Source organism: Gossypium arboreum, chromosome 3 (genome assembly GCF_025698485.1).
Source record: "Gossypium arboreum isolate Shixiya-1 chromosome 3, ASM2569848v2, whole genome shotgun sequence".
NCBI classification, from domain to species: Eukaryota; Viridiplantae; Streptophyta; class Magnoliopsida; order Malvales; family Malvaceae; genus Gossypium; species Gossypium arboreum.
In genome coordinates, this window is record NC_069072.1 from 14,234,504 (window position 1) to 14,254,846 (window position 20,343).

The window sequence follows — 20,343 nt, forward strand, 5'->3', positions numbered from 1 at the left end:
TTGTGCTTTAAAATGATGAAATGAAGATTATGCTTAAGTAAAATTATAGATATGTGATGATTGATTGGTGATATTCATGTTTAAATAACATACATGCAAGGTATGTGTGAAAGAGTGATTTGGTAATAAATCTGTTTGGGACAGCAGCAGTAATGTGATTTTGGAAAATCACCATAAATTGTGGGAGATGATTTAGAAGCTGAATAAATTATGTAATTAAAGCTTAATGAGTCTAGTTTCTTATAAAATAAACCATGTAAGCAAAAGAATTTCAAATAATGAGATATTTGAAGTGATGTGGAACAGGGTCAGAATGACTTCTAGATCCTCTGTTCTGTCTTTATAAAATCATTATAAATTGTACAAAAGTGTTCATAAGATGAAATTTATATTCTTGGACTCCTTAATAAGTATAGTTTCAAATTAAATAAACGAGAACATATTTTGAATTTTGTACAATGATAAATTTGATTCATAGTGAGGAGTGGTCAGATTAGTCAAATAGTGAAACAGGGGAAAATTTAAGAAAAATATGGTATTGATTGGCCAAACTAAAAATTCTAAAAATTTTATGGATGAAAGATATATGAGTCTATCTTCAGAGAAAATTAACAGCACTTGATTTGGAGTTTTTTAGCTCCAGTTATAAATGATTTAGTGACTGTTGCTCAGGAAGACAACTTGCAGTGAAATTATGATTATGTGGTAAACATTGACAAAAATTTGTTAATGAGTTGCTTATTGATTTCTTATAAGCTTACTATGATCAGTAGGTGTGAAATTCGAATATATATATGTATATATTATATTTTGAAAGTGATGCTCGAATAGTTGAATAATGACTAGTTTAAAATCTTTGAATTTAAGCTCAAGAGCATAGAGGGGCAAAATTCGGATAAGGGAAAAGAGAAAGTAATCGAATAGCCGTTGTAATCATTTGGCAACATTCAAGGTAAGTTCTTAAGTGTTTAAGCTTGATTCCTTTTTATATCCCAAGAGTTAAATTAATATGGAAAAGGGAATGTAAATTTTATTTAGTTAATGTGCCGAATATGTAATGATTTAAGGCTATAAGCCGATTATGGCTATTATGCTTAAGATGAATTGGATTTGGAAATTTGATGCACTAAATGAGTGTTACAATGAATAAACTGTGCCGTATATGTGCTGGTGGAGATATCACGATTTGTGATTATTAAATACCTAAAGGAAACCATGATGTGTATAAAATTATTATTATTAGTCCTTTGTGGTAGCCGAATATGGCTTGGCACTAAAGTGATTAAATGTGAACTTCGATGAGGTAAACTATTAAAAGTGTGGTGCTATAAGACTATGGGCTAATACGATATGTGGATTCGTTCCGTAAAGTAAATTATTAAGGTATGTGATATGTACTTATGCATGTTAAATCGATTGGAATTGAATCATGAATGTGAAGTGCGAAGCATAGGTAAAAATGCCCATGACATATATGTGAGTAAGGGTAAAACCATCGTAAATTATCGATAAGGATGGGCTATGTGCGGAACCATCTTATAATTGCTAATTTGAAAGGTTGTGTGTGAATCAGTGAGCAATATGTATATATTAGATGAATCACGACCTTTTGGTTCTACTTGAATTAAGTTGTGCGATAAATAATTTATGTATATGACTTATAGTCGAATGGTCACTATGGGTTAAGTTTGAATGGTGAAATGGATATGTGATATTTATGAATGACTTTTGAACCGAAATGTAAACGATGGTGTTCATATGGAGCTTATACCCGAATTTTGCAAATGACTACGAATGTGATATGTTGAATGAGATGTATTAATATATGATTAAATATGCATGATATTTGATGTGTATTCGGGTTAAATCCCACAGGCTTCGTGCTGGTATTATATTCAGGATAAATCCCGCAGGCCTAGTGCTGGTATTATATTCAGGCCTTCGTGCCTAGCAGGCTTATTGCCGGTGATGTGTATTCGGGCCTTCGAGCCTAGCAAGCTTAGTGCCGGTGATATGCATTCGGGCCTTCGTGCCTAGCAGGCTTCATGCCTAGCAGGCTTCGTGCCGGTGATGTGTATTCGGGCCTTCGTGCCTAGCAGGCGTAATGCCAGTGAAATGATATGTTATGTGAATTCGGTGTTCCTTGTAAGATAAGGGTTTAGCCGAATGTTAAAGATGAAATGATAGTGTATTGTCTCATGCTTATATGGCCTAATGGCAAGTATAACATGTTGGTAAAAATGCAATATGCTTTTATAATCGAATGATAAGTTTGAAATGAACGTGAGTGAAATGTTATGCATAAGCTAACAAATGCTAAGTGTGAAAATGAGATGAAAGAAAAGTGTTTGAGATGTATAATTATATATGTTCGAATGATGTTAGTACTTAATTGATATGAATATGTTATATGGAACTTGTTGACTTGATTATTCGGGCCTTTGAGCTTAGCAAGCTATAATGCCGGTGAGATACTATTCGCCTTCGAGCCTAGCGAGCTATAATGCTTGGTGAACTGATATCGGGCCTCGAGCCTAACAGGCGAAATGCCGGTGATTTGAGAAAAGTCCATGACTAAGGTACCTCGTGTTAGGTTGACAAATGAATATATTCAGTACGTTAAGTGGGCCAGGTACGCATTATGTACTCATATATGAGTTTGATCTTCAATGAATCATAAGCGTGCATTGTGATACATATGTGAATAAATGTTATAACTATATCTATGATCATGATACACCGGGTCAGGGTGTGAAAGTATGTGAAAGTATTCGAAAGTATGTGAAAGTACACCGGGTCAGGTACGCATTATGTGTAACACCCCGAACCCGAGACCGTCGCCGGAGTCGAACGCGAGGTGTTAACAGACTTCAACCCACTTATTGACAATTTTCAGACAAGCTGCCAATCTGAGTACTAGTCGCTCCAAAATTCATAACTTGAGTTTTACAACTCGAAAATCAGTTCCGTAAATTTTTCCTGAAACTAGACTCATATGTCCATCTACATATTTTTTCTAGAATTTTGGTCGAGCCAATTAGTACAGTTTATTAGTTAAAGTCTCGCCTGTTGTAGGGATCGACTACACTGACCTTTGTGCGTTACGAATTGGATATCTCCTGTACAGGGCTTCAATACTAATGCCGTTTGTTTCTGTAGAAACTAGACTCAGAGAGGAATCTACACATATATGGAATGACTCCTAATTATCTCTGGTTAATTTACAATGATTTTCCAAAGTTGGAACAGGGGATCCAGAAACCATTCTGGCCCTATTCCACAAGAACTTTAAAATCTGTTAACTTATAACTCATATGACCATTTCGTTTCTTCCATATGAAAGTAGATTCATCAAGGTACACTTACATAATTTATTTGCTATTTAATACCATTCCTACTATTTTTAGTGATTTTCACATCCACGTCACTGCTGCTGTCAGCATCTGCCTTTAGTGGGCTTTACCTATTTCATACTTTCCATGATTCAATTGGCCCTTTTTACATACATAGCACAAAGCGTGATCATGATTAACCATTCCAATGGCTAATCGTTTCAAAATAATTCCATACCTCATAAGGGTCAACATACAAACGATTATAGTTCTATGCTAAAACGTATATAAGCCATTTTCGCATGGCTATCTAAGTTTACACGAACCGGAAGGTACATGACCTTCAACAAAGGATGGTCCTATACATGCCATTTCAAAGTTCAACCAAAATTTGTACCAAAATGGGGCTTCGATAGTGTGGATGACTTCGACTTCTTTGATCCCGAATCCGACAGCTAACGAGCGAAACCTATAAAACAGAGAGCCAAAGCAACGGGGTAAGCATTTTAATGCTTAGTAAGTCTCAAGCAATGAAATCAGCTTTGACTAAGGTATTTTATTCACAAGGCTAATTAAACCACTTTACTAATTCACATTCCCACACTCATACTTATTTCACATCACCGACCCTTATGTTCATACACAAAGGAACAACTTGGCCCAAGGCCGGTAGCTCGTTTATCAACTTGGCGCATACTTACTTGTAAGAATTCAATTAGTACAAGCACATACAAACATACCTCATTGCTGGAATTTTCACAAGTGTATAAGCTGAAATTTTCACAGCAAGATTGCTCACTTCGAATCACATACCTTGAGATTTAACCGGATATAGCGACTCATACGATTTCCTTGGTCATAATCCGGATTTGGTGACTTGCACAAAGGCCTTGGTCTTAGCCGGATATATCAACTTCGCATACGAATGCCTTGGTCTTAGCCCGGATATATCAACTCGCATGAATGCCTTGGGTCTTAGCCGGATATATCATCTCGCACGAATGCCTTGGGTCTTAGCCGGATATATCAACTCGCATACGAATGCCTTGGTCTTAGCCGGATATATTTCCAATGTTCACTTACATATATATCAATATTCAAGACACGTCCATAGTTCATTTTCGTTACTAAAGCTCTAACACAAAATATCTATCAACCTTTACTATTTCGGCTCAATGGCCACACAAACAAGGAGCATAATTTTGATATAATTCAAGTAGGGTCATCACTCGAAGACTTACCTCGGATGTTGTCGAGCGATTTCGACGACTATTCAACTACTTTTTCCTTCCCTTTATCGGATTTAGCTCCCTTTGCTCTTGAGCTAATTCACACAAATTTAACTTATTAAAATCTCATCATGATAGCTTATGGCGAATATGACAAGGAGTGTAAATGGTCATATGGCCATCCTTTAGCTCAAATACACAATGGTCATGCACATTTTACATCACAACAAGCAATTCAATACATTCAAACATCAACGTGAAGTTCAAAGTACTTGGCCCTTATATACATTAGGCATCAAAGTTGCATATGTACGAAATCATAAATCGAACTCAACACATTAGTTAATATTCCTCTTAGCGAATTTCTAAGCCAAGAATAGGCATCAATATGCTTGCCTCAAACCGAATGCATGCACACTAATTACTCCTCATGTGGCGAATATACACTTAATACCACAAAAAAACAGCATACATTTTACTACTAACACATTACATATCATAATTCATTGCACATCTCTTATTTACTTCATAATCAACACATCATCACAAGCAAATATACACTTTGAATTAGTATATATGTCATACCAATCCATCATGTGCAAACATATATTCATGTAAGTGCAAGGGCGAATTCTCAAGTGGCTTATATCCAAATATATACACATTTCCAAAGCTTAAATCTTACTCACCATGCAACATGCATGAATTATACTTATGGATATATCATGGCGAATACCACAACACCACACCATTTCAATTTGGTCATGGTGAAACAAAGAACTTAGTATCTCATTCAAAAAAAGAATGCTAAAAGAAAATCTAAGAATCTTCAATCCTCCATCACATGTATCACTTTCAAGCTTGTTATTTAACATGCAATGGCATTAACACCACATTCACTTTGGCCGAATTTCATTCCCATGACATAACAAGGATTTGAACCATGGGCTAACAAGAACATTAAGCTAGCAACTAAAAACATGCATGAACCTCAAACATACCTTAATCTTGATGCAAGTTTAGCCAACCTCTTCCTAATCCTCTTCCAAACCAAGTATGAAGCAAAACTCCTTCCTTATCCTTAGTATTTTCGGCCAACAAGAGAGTGAAAAGAGATGAACAAATTTTTTCTTTCTTCCTTTTGGACATTCGGCCAAGCTATGGAGGAAGAAGATGGACACTTTTTTTTTGTTTCTCATCTACTAACATTAATTGTTTATTCCATACCCCTTATTTTATTCTTTCCATCATAACCCATTTACCAAACATGTTTCATGACATGATTTTTGCCCATAAATCCTTGTCATGGCCGCCACTAGCTATGGGGAAATTTGACATGCAAGTCCATTGTTTTGCATGCATCCTTTAATTAGTCATCACACATTTTCCCCTCATACTTTCAAAGTTTATTACTAGGTCCTTTCTAGTGAAATTCACATCTATAATTCTAAATCAAAGCATAAAAAACATCACACATGAGTTAACACACATTATAGGCAATAAAATAAATATTAAATTATTTTTATGCCTTGGTTTTGTGGTCCCGAAACCACATTTCGACTAGGGTCGTTTTAGGGCTGTCACATTATGTACTCATATGTGAGTTTGATCTGCAATGAATCATAAGCGTGCATTATGATACATATGTGAATAAATGTTATAACTATATCTATGATCATGATACACCGGGTCAGGGTGTGAAAGTATGTGAAAGTATTCAATTTAATTATGTTATACGAATTCAGATTAAGTGTGATAAGAATGCTTTGAACGTGCATTATGTGTTTGTGTGTATTCGCGGATGGCAATATACCTAGAATATGGCCACTTAAGAAATTGAATAATCGAAGTATAATTGCGTTTATTTGTTTGCATTGCTTAAGACTTACTAAGCTTATGAAAGCTTTCTCCGTTGTTACATTCCTCTATTTTATAGATTGTTGACTTGATTACACTTTTCGGCCGGAGTTCACGGAGATATTATCACACTATCGAGCTCACGCTATTGGTGTAAGTAAATCCTAGTATTTCGAGTCTATGGCATGTATAGGGTTTTAATGTTGAGTATGTGATATTATAATTTAGCCAAAGGTGTTGGCTAGTGTTGTTTTGGGCCTCGTAAGCCCATATATGGGATAGATTGCATGTGAAAAGAAAAGTTTTAAATTGATTGAAATTTTTCGGCACTGTTTTTGTGTGATTGACTGAGTTTAAGTCAGGCAACACCTCGAACCCTGTTCCGGCGAGGGATACGGGCGAGGGGTGTTACAGAACTAAACCAAACCCATTCATAAATTTCAGAACTCAGAAAAATCTTTCAATTCTGTTAAGGTCACACACCCGTGTGACCAGGCAGTGTGCCTTACACGGCCATCAGACACACCTATGTGAACCAGTCATGCAAAAACAAGGCACCCATACTGACTTTCACCCACGGCCAGTAGACACGCCCGTGTGCCATGGCCATGTGATGCTTAGCTAGCTATTGACTTGAGCCCACGGCCATATGACACGCACATGTGCTATAGCCGTGTGGATCTTAAGAGGTTACTAATTTTCTTACACGGCCACAAGGCAAGCTCGTGTCCCCTGACCATGTGGCACAGTGCAGGCTTGGTTTAAGCCAACTTGCCACCTCTATATAGGTCTTTCCTACTAGCAACGTTAAAGAACATTCATAGAACAATTTTCAACCAATATCATGCTCAAAACATGCTTCATTACAACTAAATCATCATCATTCAACAACCCATTCAAAATCATACCAAAACTTATACCATTTGCTAGCCAACTCTCATGGCATAACATATATTTACAAATCAAAACTTACTACATAGGCCTTTTAGCCTATCAATGCCATATTTTAAAATATTTACACTTTTAAAAGTACCAAAATGAGTTCAATAGTGTGGTGACGATCCTCGACTATCCCCGAGCCTTCAGTAGCTACGATAACTGTAAAGCAGACAGAAACCACACAGAGTACGCTACAAAGAGCATAGTAAGCCAAATACAATTGGTCTAACTACTAAAGCTTATAAGTACAATTCAACCATAAAGATTCATAGCCATTTCATTGAATAATTCATAAGCTTAACCATGCTCCTTTATTTTCTTATATGTCATGCTTTATTTCCAACTTCCATACATATTTCACAAAGACAGAGTCTTTCACATTTAGAAATTTAGTATGATACAAACGTACCTATATAAGTTATACATTTTATATACTCATTCTCATATTTCATACTCTATCATCAGACAGTTCAGAAATGATGCTGGTACTCACAAATGCGTACAATGCCGACGTCCCGGACGTGGTCTTACATGTAATTCAATATCGATGCCTCTGTCCCAGACAGGGTCTTAAACGAAATCAAATACGATAACAATGTTCGAGACATGGTTTTATACGTAAATCTCAATCGAGGCTTGTGTCCCGGACACGGTCTTACACGATATCTCAGATAGATGTCAACGTACCTTTAGAAGTATACAAAGCTTTTCGGATACTAACATATTACCACACTTTACTCAAAAGATATTCATCAGGCTCTCAAGGCTATCCAATACAGATTACAGTTTATATATGTGGAAATTAGTCAATTTAACACATAATTGTAATTTGACTTACCTTGGACGGATTTTGGATGAAATGAGTCGACTATTCAACTATTTTGGACTTCTCTCGATCTAAGTCCGATTTTCTTTGTTCTTGATCTAATACAATTCAAACTCAACCATTCATTTCATTCAAAATAATCCATGAACACATATTTAGGGCACTTTGCATTTTAGCCCTTACATTTTCACACTTTTACAATTTAGTCCATTTTTCACAAAATCACAAATATGCAAAATTCACCAAAACTATATCTTGGCCAAATATACATGCCTTCCATACCAACCCAAATAACATATTTAATTCACAATTTAGTCCTTCAAAACCTCATTTTCACAAATTAGCCCAAATAGCTCTATTTCATCAAAATTCAAAGACAAAACTTATAAATCATTTACCAAGCCTTTATAATTCACCCAAAAACATTTCAAAACTTATGATATCAACAATGGAATTTCATGAAATCTTTAACAAAAATAGAAATTCAAATATGGGCTTTGAAGAACACAAAGCAACGATCACATAAACATAGAAATTATCAAAAAGAGAACAAAAACGAACCTTGAACAAGCTTGTACAAGGCTAAACCTAGCTTGTTCTTTTTCTTTCTTTTTTCTTTTGAAATTTTCGACTAAGGATAAACACTAATGCATGGCCATTTCATGTTTATTTTATTTTATTACATATTAATCACTTTTTTTCCCATTTTTCCCTTGACTATATAACATAAATTTTCAACCACTAATGTCCATATGTGTCCACCATTAAAACAAATAGTACATTTGACATGCAAGGACCTTTATTTTAAAAGCCAAGCCAAATAGGTGCTTTAACATTTAGCACTCATTTTTTTTTCACTTTACACTATTTAATCCTTTTTAATAATTAAGCACAGAAACAGAAAAATTAAATCACAGAAATTTTGTAGATATAAATTCACATATCACAGACACAGAAAATAATATTAAAATATTTTTTAGACTCTAATTTGTGGTCCCAAAATCACTATTCCGACTAGGGTCAGAACTGTACTGTTACAAAGGGGTCGAAGAGTTTCGAGCCAGTAAAGATGATGACCTTGAGAGGGCAGAGTTCTGGCTCGAGAATACCATTAGGGTGTTTGATGAGTTATCATGCACACTTGAGGAATGCATGAAGTGTGTCGTGTCCTTCCTGAGAGACTCGGCTTATTAATGGTGGAACACCCTTGTGTCGGTGGTATTAAGGGAAAGAATTAACTAGGAATTTTTCCAAGAAGAATTCCATAAGAAGTACATTAGCCAGAGATTTATTGATAAAAAAAGAATGGAATTCCTTAAGTTAAAATAGGGCCGAATGATGGTGACGAAATATGAGTGTGAGTTTGTGAGACTGAACAAATACACTAGAGAATGTGTATCGACTGAGGCCATCATGTGCAAAAGATTTGAAGATGGATTAAACGAAGACATCCAATTATTGATGGGTGTCCTTGAATTGAGAAAATTTGTTGTGTTCGTAGAGAGAGTTTGTAAGGCTGAGGAATTGGCTAAAGAGAAGAGAAAAGCTGAGTTAGAGTCTCGAGATTCCAAGAAGAAATAGATGGGTAAATCATTTTAGTCTTTAACTAAGAAACAAAGAGTGTTTAATACTCGATCGAGTGTTTCAGCTGGGTTTTTGAACAGGAACCATGGGAAACAATATTCGGGTCATAAGGTTCAAACTACTTCGATAGCAGGTGTGGGTAATGCTCGACCTAATAGACCTAAGTGTCAACATTGTGGCAGACGTCACCCCGATGAATGCTGGATGAATAGCCAGGCATGTTTCAAGTGTGGTTCACATGATCATTTTATCAAGGATTGTCCTGAGACGGTTGTAAAGGAAAAATTTCAGAGTGCAAGATCGGGCAATGCTACTTTAGAGGGAGACCATAAAAGAATCTTGGAAATGGAATGAGTAGTAAGAGTGCACCCAGAGAATTAGCTGTGAGGCCTGAGGGTAAAGCCCCTGCAAGGACTTATGCCATTTGCGCTCGTGAAGAGGCTTCATCCCCTGACGTGATTACGGGTACTTTTTCTCTCTATGATACTTCTGTTGTTGCTTGGATTGATCCGGGATCTACCCATTCATATGTATGTGTGAAATTGGTGTCTAGCATGAATATGCCCGTTGAGTCTATAGAATTTGTGATAAAAGTGTCAAACCTTCTAGGCAATCATGTGATAGTTGACAAAGTATGTAAAAAGTGCCCTTTAATGATTAGAGGTTATTATTCTCCGGCTAATCTCATGCTTTTGCTGTTTGATGAATTTGATATAATACTTGGAATGGATTGGTTGACCATGCATGATGTAGTAGTAAATTGTGGAAGGAAAACCATTGAATTGAAATGTGAAAGTGTGATATTCTTCGGGTTGAATTTGATGAATCAGATAGCTTGCGTGTAGTGATTTCATCTATGACTGCTCAGAGATGTATGAGAAAATGTTATGAAACTTACCTTGCCTTTGTGTTGAATACGAAAGAGTTTGAGTTGAAAATTGAGTCAGTACTGGTGGTATGCGAATATCCAGATGTGTTTCTGGAAGAGATGTGTAACGCCTTAAATTTTCGGGTCTTTCTTGGGTTGCTGTTAAGGTTGATAAAATTTTTGAATTCTGGTATTTGGGTGTGTAATTCATGTTAGGGGTGTGGTAATGGGCCTATCGAAGGCGCAAGGGTTGGTCAAACCCGGGTAAAATATTGGATTTTGGACTTAGGAGATAGGGGGCTTTGGTTAGAAGGTGTCGTAAGAAATTGTGTGTGAAATGTGACACAAGAAAGCCTGGTGGTGGAATGGCAATATGACACCACTAAGGAGTTATAAAAGTGGCACCTAAGAGGGTTTGAAGGTCCAGGGTTCAAGTCACAGGTAAGTAATTAAGGTATTTTATTTTTATGAGTAGGAAGGTAAGTGGTGGACTTCAAATAAATTCTATCAGGTAGAGTTTGAATGAGTCAAAGGAATAAGTTGAGGAGGGATAAGGGGAGAAAAAGGAGGAGCTGATCAAGGAGGATAGAGTTGGCTGAATGGTGGACTCTTAAGGAGCAAGAGTTGGCCGGCCAAGGGGTTCTAATTGGACAATCGGCTAGGGAGTTGAGGTAAGTGTAGTTTTGGCAATAGGGGGTAGTTGTGCCGAATTCTCTTTGATTTTTCCTTCGAGATTTCATTTTGTTTTTCTTTTGGTGAGCCGAAATAGGGTAGGGTACCTTAGGGTTCATTCTCTTTACTCGTTCTTTTGCTAGAAGCCGAATATAGGTCTCCCAAAGCACCTCTTTGTGTCGTTTTCCTCTATCAAATCGATGGCCTACTTTTCTTCTTCTTCTCTAATTTCTTCTCTTCTTTTCTTTCCTTCCATCTTCTTCTACTACCATCCATATCTCTCCCTCTTCATTTTTCTTCTCTTTTAGATAGTCATAAAATTCGAAAGCAAGCTAATCATTGACGATTCTTCTCTTGACCAAAACCTTTTGAACCGATTCTTCTTGTTGGCTGAAACCTTGATTACACCTTGTCGATTTCTACTTAGCAGAACCTACCTTGCTCATACCTTTCCTATTTCTCCTTTTCTTTGTAAATCTCTTAGAAACCCAGTTAGCCGAATACCTTTTTTTGGCCAAACACTTCATTCTTTTCTTCAAAACCAAAACCTTCATACCTAGTGGTGTTCAGGGCCGAATCTGAGATCAAACCTGTCTTGCTTTGGGTTTGTGGAAGGAGTTGTTGTAGATCGGGATTGTACCGCTATCTAGGACTCTTCGTGGGCAGAATATCACGTGGGTAAGTACTCAAGCAACTTTCGTTAGTACTTATGTTAAGGGTTTTAGTCGAACCCTTTAGGGGTGGCTATCGTTTTGAACTAAGGGCTTATTGGCCTCTTTCTCTTGTTTTGTGTGTTAGTGTGATCAAGGGGTTGTGCAACTAAGGATCTTAAAGGCTAGCACAGTTGGGTATCGAGACTAGTTTATATTTGGCAGAAAGGTAAGAACTTTGGATGCTTAGGGCCTAGGTAGGTGTTGGCCGAATATGGTAAGGGTTCTTTTTACAAGATTAATATTGACTCCTAACCTGATATGGTGGTAACCGTTTGTAGGCTTTTTGTACGAGGAGTTTTGTCAACGCTTCGACAGTTAATAGGTGTGTATCATACCCTTACTAAAGGCTAGAACGGTTAAGGCCGTAATGACCGAAGAGTGACCGAAAGGTCGGCACTGTGAGGATCTGTGAGTAACCGATTACTCTCTGATGGTTGGATTTGGGTTTTTTAATAAGTGTGCAATTCCGTGAGTTTTGGTAAGTTGGGCCACGATGGGCCGAACAGGGGCCCAATGGGTCTGAGCCCATTTGGGTAAAAATAATCATTAATGACGTTTTGGAAAACTATAGTAATCAAAACTGTTGAAATCTGTAATCTAACTGTAAAACTTAGATTAATGGGCTTAAATCACTGTTAGACATCGTAAGGCCCATTAGGGGTTTTGGGACCTAGAAGGGCAAAACTAGTAACTGAGTTAAATGGACTTCTGTAATGACAAATGGATTAATAGTAACTTTGATATGTATAAAAACTCTAAAAATTGTTGAAATGACTAAAATACCCTAAGTAGGGAAAGTTTCCATTATACCCTTAGGTACAAAATGACCAATATACCCTTAGGGTTAACTTTATTTGAGATGCATGATATTCTGATTCTGCTTAATGTATGCCATGACATTTATATCTGTTGCATGGGTTATGGGTTATATTGATGGAGGAAGCGTCCTGGCAGCCTCGCTGCAATCTGGTGGCCTCGCCACATATATCTGTTCTGGTGACTTCGTCATAATATCTGGCAGCCTCGTTGCAATCTGGTGGCTTCGCCACATATGTATATATCTGCTCCGGTGGCCTAGCCACAATATCTATATTTGGTAACTTCGTCACAATATCTGGCAGCCTCGCTGCAATTTCTGTGGTGTGTAGCGGTTGGGTGGGTGAGTAGTCTCCCCACATGGTGTAAGGCTAGTACGGGGGTGTTACGGATGGGTCTAGGTTGGGATTTCTGCATTCATGATATATATTTGTTCTGTATCTGCTATGGGCCTATGGGTTTCATTCTGATTTCTGTACTAGGCCAAGGCCCAGATAAGTCTGACTCTGAGGCTTGATCTGTTTTGGGCTATGGTTGGGTTATGTTACACACTGAGTTTACCAAACTCACCCTTTATTTTCATCTCTGGAGGAAATCCCCAACCATAGTGGGCTTGGAGATGTGAGGGATTCGGAGTGGCCACATCATCTGCAAAGTTGGTTTTTCTAAGCTAGTTTATTTTTAGTATTTTTATATTCTGATTTAATCTTGGGTTTTAAGTTGTAATAAGGCCGCTATTTAAATTTCTTCTTCTGCTATGGTTTTTATTTACTGATTATATTTGTATTATGTCGAAACTACTAGTGTTAGGCTGGGCGGGTTTTCAAAATTAAGGAACGTTTTCAAAACTTAACAAGCGTAGAGCCTAAAGATTGATAAACCGGTTTTTCATTCAACCGCTGTTTTTGGCAAAGACCACTCTAATCACTTAAACCAACGAATGCATACTAAGTTGTAAGTCCATGTGACACGTCAGATCTGGCCATAACATCTAGTTCGGGTTTGGGGTGTTACATTTAGTGGTATCAGAGCCTAGTTGCAACAACTCTGTTGTGGAACGGGTCTAAAAACTGGAGTTTTTAAAGAAACATTGAATAAAGGTTTCGAAAATCATTTTTTGTAGGAACTTGATTATAAATTGTTTTCGAGAATGTTTCCAGTATTTTCTCTTAACAAATAGATGATTTTAAAGATTAAAATTAGTTTTCTAAAATTGGTTTTTTAGAAGGTGGCACATCGAATCTCTGACCCAAGTCTGTAAGTTTTTTGAGCCTTTCTGATTGTTTCTGAAATATCTGTTATATGCTTGAACAAAACCTTATCATGATACTTTAGTTAGGGTAACACTGGAACTATAAGAACTTTGATAAGTAGACTGAGACTGTAGATAGGCTACCGCGCAAGAAAACAAACTCAAACTCTGAATTACTGTTATTCATAAGACATCTGTAATAAACATTGAAACATTAAACTGATTCATAAAATTCTTAATCAGATGATACGATATGAGTACGACAGCAGCTCGGGGAAGAGGCCGTGGGCGTGACCGAGGTAGTGCTCGAGTAGGAACTTGGTCTTTGGGGCATATGCCGACGATAGAAGCACCGGTACCATCGGCAACAGAAGTGGAGTCTCATGATTGTGGTGCCGGGGATGACGCCCTATCCCAGGCAATGCTTCGTATTCTAGAAAGGGTTGTCGGGTCAAGTTCGGGTAACGGAATTCGAGGATCTATTTCTGAGCGACTCTAGGCTAACAGAGCAGAGATCTTTAGGGGTGTATCTGATGTAGCTTCGAATGTGGCTGAGTATTGGTTAGAAGCCACAGAACGGATTATGGATGATCTGGACTGCTCTATGGAGCAGAAGCTGAAGGGAACCATATCGTTACTCAGGGATGAGGCTTATCAATGGTGGCTCACGGTGAGAGATGGAACTCCTGCTGACAGTGTGACTTGGGAGCTGTTTAAGATGGCCTTCAAAGGAAAGCATGTTAGGGCTAGTTACATGGATGTTCGCTGGAAAGAATTTCTGAACCTGGTTCAAGGGAGTAAGTTAGTGGCTGAGTATGAGTCTGAGTTTTTGAGACTAAGCCAGTATGCTTCTGAGATTGTCGCTACAGAGTATGAGCATAGCGTACGCTTCGAGGATGGTCTGAGAGATGAACTTAGGGTGTTGATTGCTCCGCAGAGAGGGCATAACTTCGCTGCTTTAGTGGAGAAAGCTAGGATAGCTGAGGAAGTGAAGCGTACAGAAAGATAGAATCGTGAGAAGGATCGAAACTGTTTTAGGAGAGATTCAGGACTTTCAAGTGGTATAAACAGGAATGTTAAGAGAGCAAGGGTAATAGAGCTAGTTCGAGCAGTACCGATGAATGCTGTTAGACCATAGGGTTGTAGGAATTGTTGGAAGAAACATATGGGCGAGTGTTGGAAACGTTCTGGTGCTTGTTTTCGGTGTGGATCTATGGAGCATAGAGTCAAAAACTATCCTCAGAAAACAGATCAGGTTCAAGTTGCTGAACAGAGAGTTGCACAACCACTGAGAGGACGAGACAAGGAAGGGGCGAAAATGGTAATGGTCGAGGTAGAGGGGCACCTGGAAGGGGTGCCGGAAATGTTGAGGCTCAACAGCCAACATTGGTGTATGCAGCTCATCGTCGAGAGGAGGGTGATGCACTTGACGTCATAACTGGTACGTTCTTGGTTTCTAGCTTGCCGTATACTGCTTTAGTGGATATTGGATCTACTCATTCTTATGTTGCATGTTTTATATCTGGGTCGTTGGGTGTGCACTCTGAGGAGATAGTGAGGGGGTAACTGTACTAAGTCCTTTGGGGCACTCGGTTAAGGTAGACAAATTGTATAGGGATGTGCCTTTAGAAACCCAAGGCAATATTTTCTCTGGAGACTTGATGGAGTTACCGTTCGGAGAATTTGACCTCATTCTGGGAATGGACTGGCTTGTTAAGCATGGGGCAACTCTGGATTGTGCTGCTAAATGAATGGTGTTAAGGACCACGGAGGGAGAAGAGGTTATGGTGATAGGTAAGCAAATGGATTATTTGTCCAATGTGGCATCGGCATTAAGAGCCGAAAAATGGATTCGTAAAGGTTGTGAGGCCTATTTCACATTTGTAAGTTAGTCGAAATCAGAGGGACTGACGGTAAATAAGGTTAGAACCGTTAAGGAGTTCCAAGATGTTTTTCGGAGGAGTTTTCGGGACTGCCTCCAAACCGAGAGGTTGAGTTTGGAATCGACTTGTTGCCTGGAACGGCACCGGTGTCCATTGCACCTTATAGGATGGCACCAAAGGAGTTGGTGGAGCTAAAAGCCCCAATTCAAGAGTTATTAGATAGAGGTTTAATTAGACCAAGTGTGTCTCTGTGGGGAGCACCAGTGTTGTTCGTAAAGAAGAAAGATGGGTCAATGCAGTTGTGCATCGATTATCGGCAGTTGAACAAACTGACAATTAAGAACAAGTACCCACTACCGAGAATCGATGATTTATTCGACTAACTTAAAGGAGCTTCAGTATTTTCCAAAATTGACCTTCGATCTAGGTATCATCAGTTGAGGGTTAAGGAGGTGGATATTCATAAGACGGCATTCAGAACTCGGTATGGTCATTATGAGTTCTTAGTTATGCCATTTGGACTAACGAATGCTCCTGCAGCATTTATGGATCTGATGAATCGTATATTCCAACCATTTTTGGATCGGTTTGTAGTTGTCTTTATTGAAGATATTCTAGTATATTCTGAAACTGAAGCGAAACATGATGAGCATCTCCGCATTGTGCTGCAAGTGCTAAGGGAGAAGGAACTTTATGCAAAATTCAGCAAATGTGAATTCTGGTTGAAGGAGGTAACCTTCTTAGGACATGTTGTCTCTGCTGAGGGGATTAAGGTGGACCCTCAAAAGATTGAAGCAATTTTGGAATGGAAGCCACCTAGGTCAGTGTCGAAAATTCAGAGTTTCCTAAGGTTGGCAGGATACTACAGGAGGTTTGTGGAAGGTTTTTCTGTGATGGCAGCGCCTTTGACAAAACTCATAAGGAAAGGAGTACCGTTTGTTTGGACAGAGAAGCAGCAGGAAGCTTTTGAGAAGTTAAAGAAAGTTTTGACTGAAGCACCTGTGTTAATTCAGCCGGAGTCTGGGAAGGATTTTACTGTGTACAGTGACGATTCACATGTGGGATTGGGTTGTGTGTTGATGCAAGAAGGTAAGGTGGTTGCTTATGCATCACGACAGCTTAAGCCTTACGAAGGAAACTATCCTACTCATGATCTGGAGTTGGCAACGGTAATCTTTACACTTAAGATTTGGAGACATTACCTGTACGGAGAAAGGTGTATTATATACACAGATCATAAAGTCTTGATGCTTGCGACTTAGAAGGAGTGAACCTTAGGCGACAAAGATGGATAGAGTTGCTTAAGGATTATGATCAGCGATTGAGTATCACCGAGCAAAGCTAATATGGTGGTGATGCCCTAAGTCGTAGAAGCAGATTCGATCGATAGCCATGTCCGCTTTCGTTTGAGTCTGTATGACGACGGTAGTCTGTTAGCAGAACTGTAAGTTAGGCTGACCTGGGTGGATGAGATTAAGGAAAAGCAGTCGAGGGATGAGTCCCTGGTTTCTTGATTCTGGTAGGTTAAGAATGGGGATACTTCTGAGTTCGGACTGAACAGTGAGGGAGTTCTGTGTTACCGAGGTAGAGTTTGTATTTTGAAGGACTCTGACTTGAGGCTAGAAATTCTGAAAGAAGCTCATGAAGGTCTGTGTGCTATGCATCCTGGAGGGAATAAAATGTATCGCGACTTAAAGGAATTGTATTGGTGGCCTGGATTGAAGCGAGAGGTAACGAAATTTGTGGGAAAATGTCTGACTTGTCAGTAAGTGAAAGCTGAACATCAATTACCTTTCGGACTTTTGCAGCTAGTGAAAGTACCACTTTGGAAGTGGGAGAGGGTAACCATGGATTTTGTGAGTGGGTTACCCTTGACACCATCGAAGAAGGACTCGATTTGGGTAATTGTGGATAGGTTGACCAAATCTGCTCATTTCATGCCTGTCCGCACTGATTATTCACTTCAGAAGTTAGCCAAATTGTATTTGGCAGAAATAGTATGACTTCACGGAATGTCAGTGTGACAGCCCAAAATTGACCCTAGTCGGGATGTGGTTTCGGGACCACAAAATTGAGGCATAAAAATAATTTAAAATTTATTTTGATGCCTATGATATGTGTTAATTTGTGTGTGGCATTTTTGATGATTCGATTTAGTGTTATAAAGGTGAATTTCACTAGAAAGGACCTAGTAGTAAACTTTGAAAGTATGATGGGGAAATGTGTGATGACTAGTTAATCATGCATGCAAAAATAAGGGATTTGCATGTCAAATTTCCCCAAAAGGAAGCTTAGTGGCCGGCCATGACAAGGGTTATGGGCAAAGAAAACATGTTGAAACATGTTTTGTTAATGGATGATGAGGAAATGATTTAATAATTAAGTTGTGGGAAGAGAAGAAAAAAAATGTGTGTGAGTGTGGCATTTCCCCCATTGCCGTGTATGTGAAAGAAAAACAAGAAAAATTTGTTCATCCTTGTTCTTTCCTTCTTGGCCGAAAATACTAAGGGAGAAGATAGGAGTTTTGCTTCATGCTTGGCTTGGAAGAGAACTAGAAGGAGATTTGGTCATACTTGCATCAAGATTAAGGTATGTTTGAGGTTGTGTCATGAGTTTCATGCTTGTTTTGGTTGCTAACTTGATGTGCATGTTAGCCATGGTTCAAATCCTTGTTATGCCATGAAAATGGTGTTTGGCCAAGGTTGATATTGTGTTAAAGCCATTGCATGCTAAATGTGAAGCTTGTTGATGATGCATGTAATGAAGGATTGACTACTCTTGAAATTTCTTTTAGTATTCTTGAGTAGGACATTGAGTTCTTTGTTTAACCATGACCGAAGTTGAAAGGGGTATGAATGTGATGTATTCGCCATGATGCATTCATGAGCATGATTTATGCTTGTTACTTGATTGGTAAAAATTTGTGTTTTAGATGGTTGTGAACACCTTGAGAATTGACCTTGCACCTATATGTGTGTATATGTTTGCACATGATGTTTTGGTTATGAAGTAAGTGATAAATATGTTTGTTTAAAGAAGAAAATGTTGAAGAATGGTTGTGAAATTGCAAGTACATTCGGCCTAGTACTCATATGATGTGAAAATCTTGGAATTTATTGTTGATTGGTGCAAGTATGACTAAGTATAATCGGCCATATGAGTGCTTGATGCTATATTATAAGTATTGAGCTACAATATGTAAAGCATTAGCTAGTAAAATGTGTGCCATTCATGTGTGGTGTTAAACATGTAATTGGCCTCAACATCAACATGCATAATCGGCCATGAATGAGTGCCTAAGAGGTTGTGTTGTTCGCCATGAGTAAGCATGTTGAAGGCTTTGTGTGTTGAGTCGATTCATGAATTCGTACTTATGTGACTTTAATGTCTAGTGAATATATGTGGGCTAAGTGCCTTGAGTTCTTCTTTTCGATACTCAAATGATTGAATCAAACTATTTGTTAAATTAAGCTCAAGAGCAAAGGGGACCAAATCCGATAAAGGGAAGGAAAAAGTAGTCGAATAGCCATCGAATCGTTCGACAACATCCGAGGTAAGTTTTGAGTATCGAAACTTAGATTTTGATTCGATTGAATGAAGTAATAAGCAATCGAAATTGTGCCCTTGTATATGGCCATTGAGCCGAAATGATATTTTGATTAAGTAAAATGTGCATAAAAGTTTGTTATGAAATTGAAACAAAGATGTGAATGAATGTGCGACCAGATATCGGGCTAAGCCCAAGGCAATTGTGCGACCAGATATCCGGGCTAAGCCGGAAGGCAATTGTGCGACTATGATATCGGGCTAAGCCCAAGGCAATTGTGCGAGTTGTGATATCCGGTTAAGTCCCAAGGCATTTGTGCGGGTTACCATAACCGGCTATGTCCCAAGGTGTTTTGAACAGTAGCTATATCCGGATAAACTCAAAGGTATGTGATTTGAAATTTATAAGCTGCTGGAAAATTTTCAGTTAATGCACTTGTGAAATTCCCAACAACAAGGTATGTTTTGTGTGTGCTTTGCACACTATGAGTAAGTCGTATGAATATTCGCTCTAATGATAAATGAGCTATCGGCATTAACTAGGCCGTTATTTGTGTATGAATATAAGAGTTGGGATTGTGAAGTAAGCATGTCTTTGAGAAATTGTGCATATGAATTATTGTTTAGCTACTTGAATGCTATGCTTTGGTTGTGTGTATATTATGGCTCAAAACTTACTAAGCATAAATTGCTTACTCCGTTTCTTTGTTTCTCTGTTTATAGATTTTGCTCGTTAGCGATCGGATTCGGGATCATAGAAGTTGAAGTCAACCACACTATCAAAGCCCTTTTGGTACTCCTTTAGTTGAGTTTTGGATATGGCATG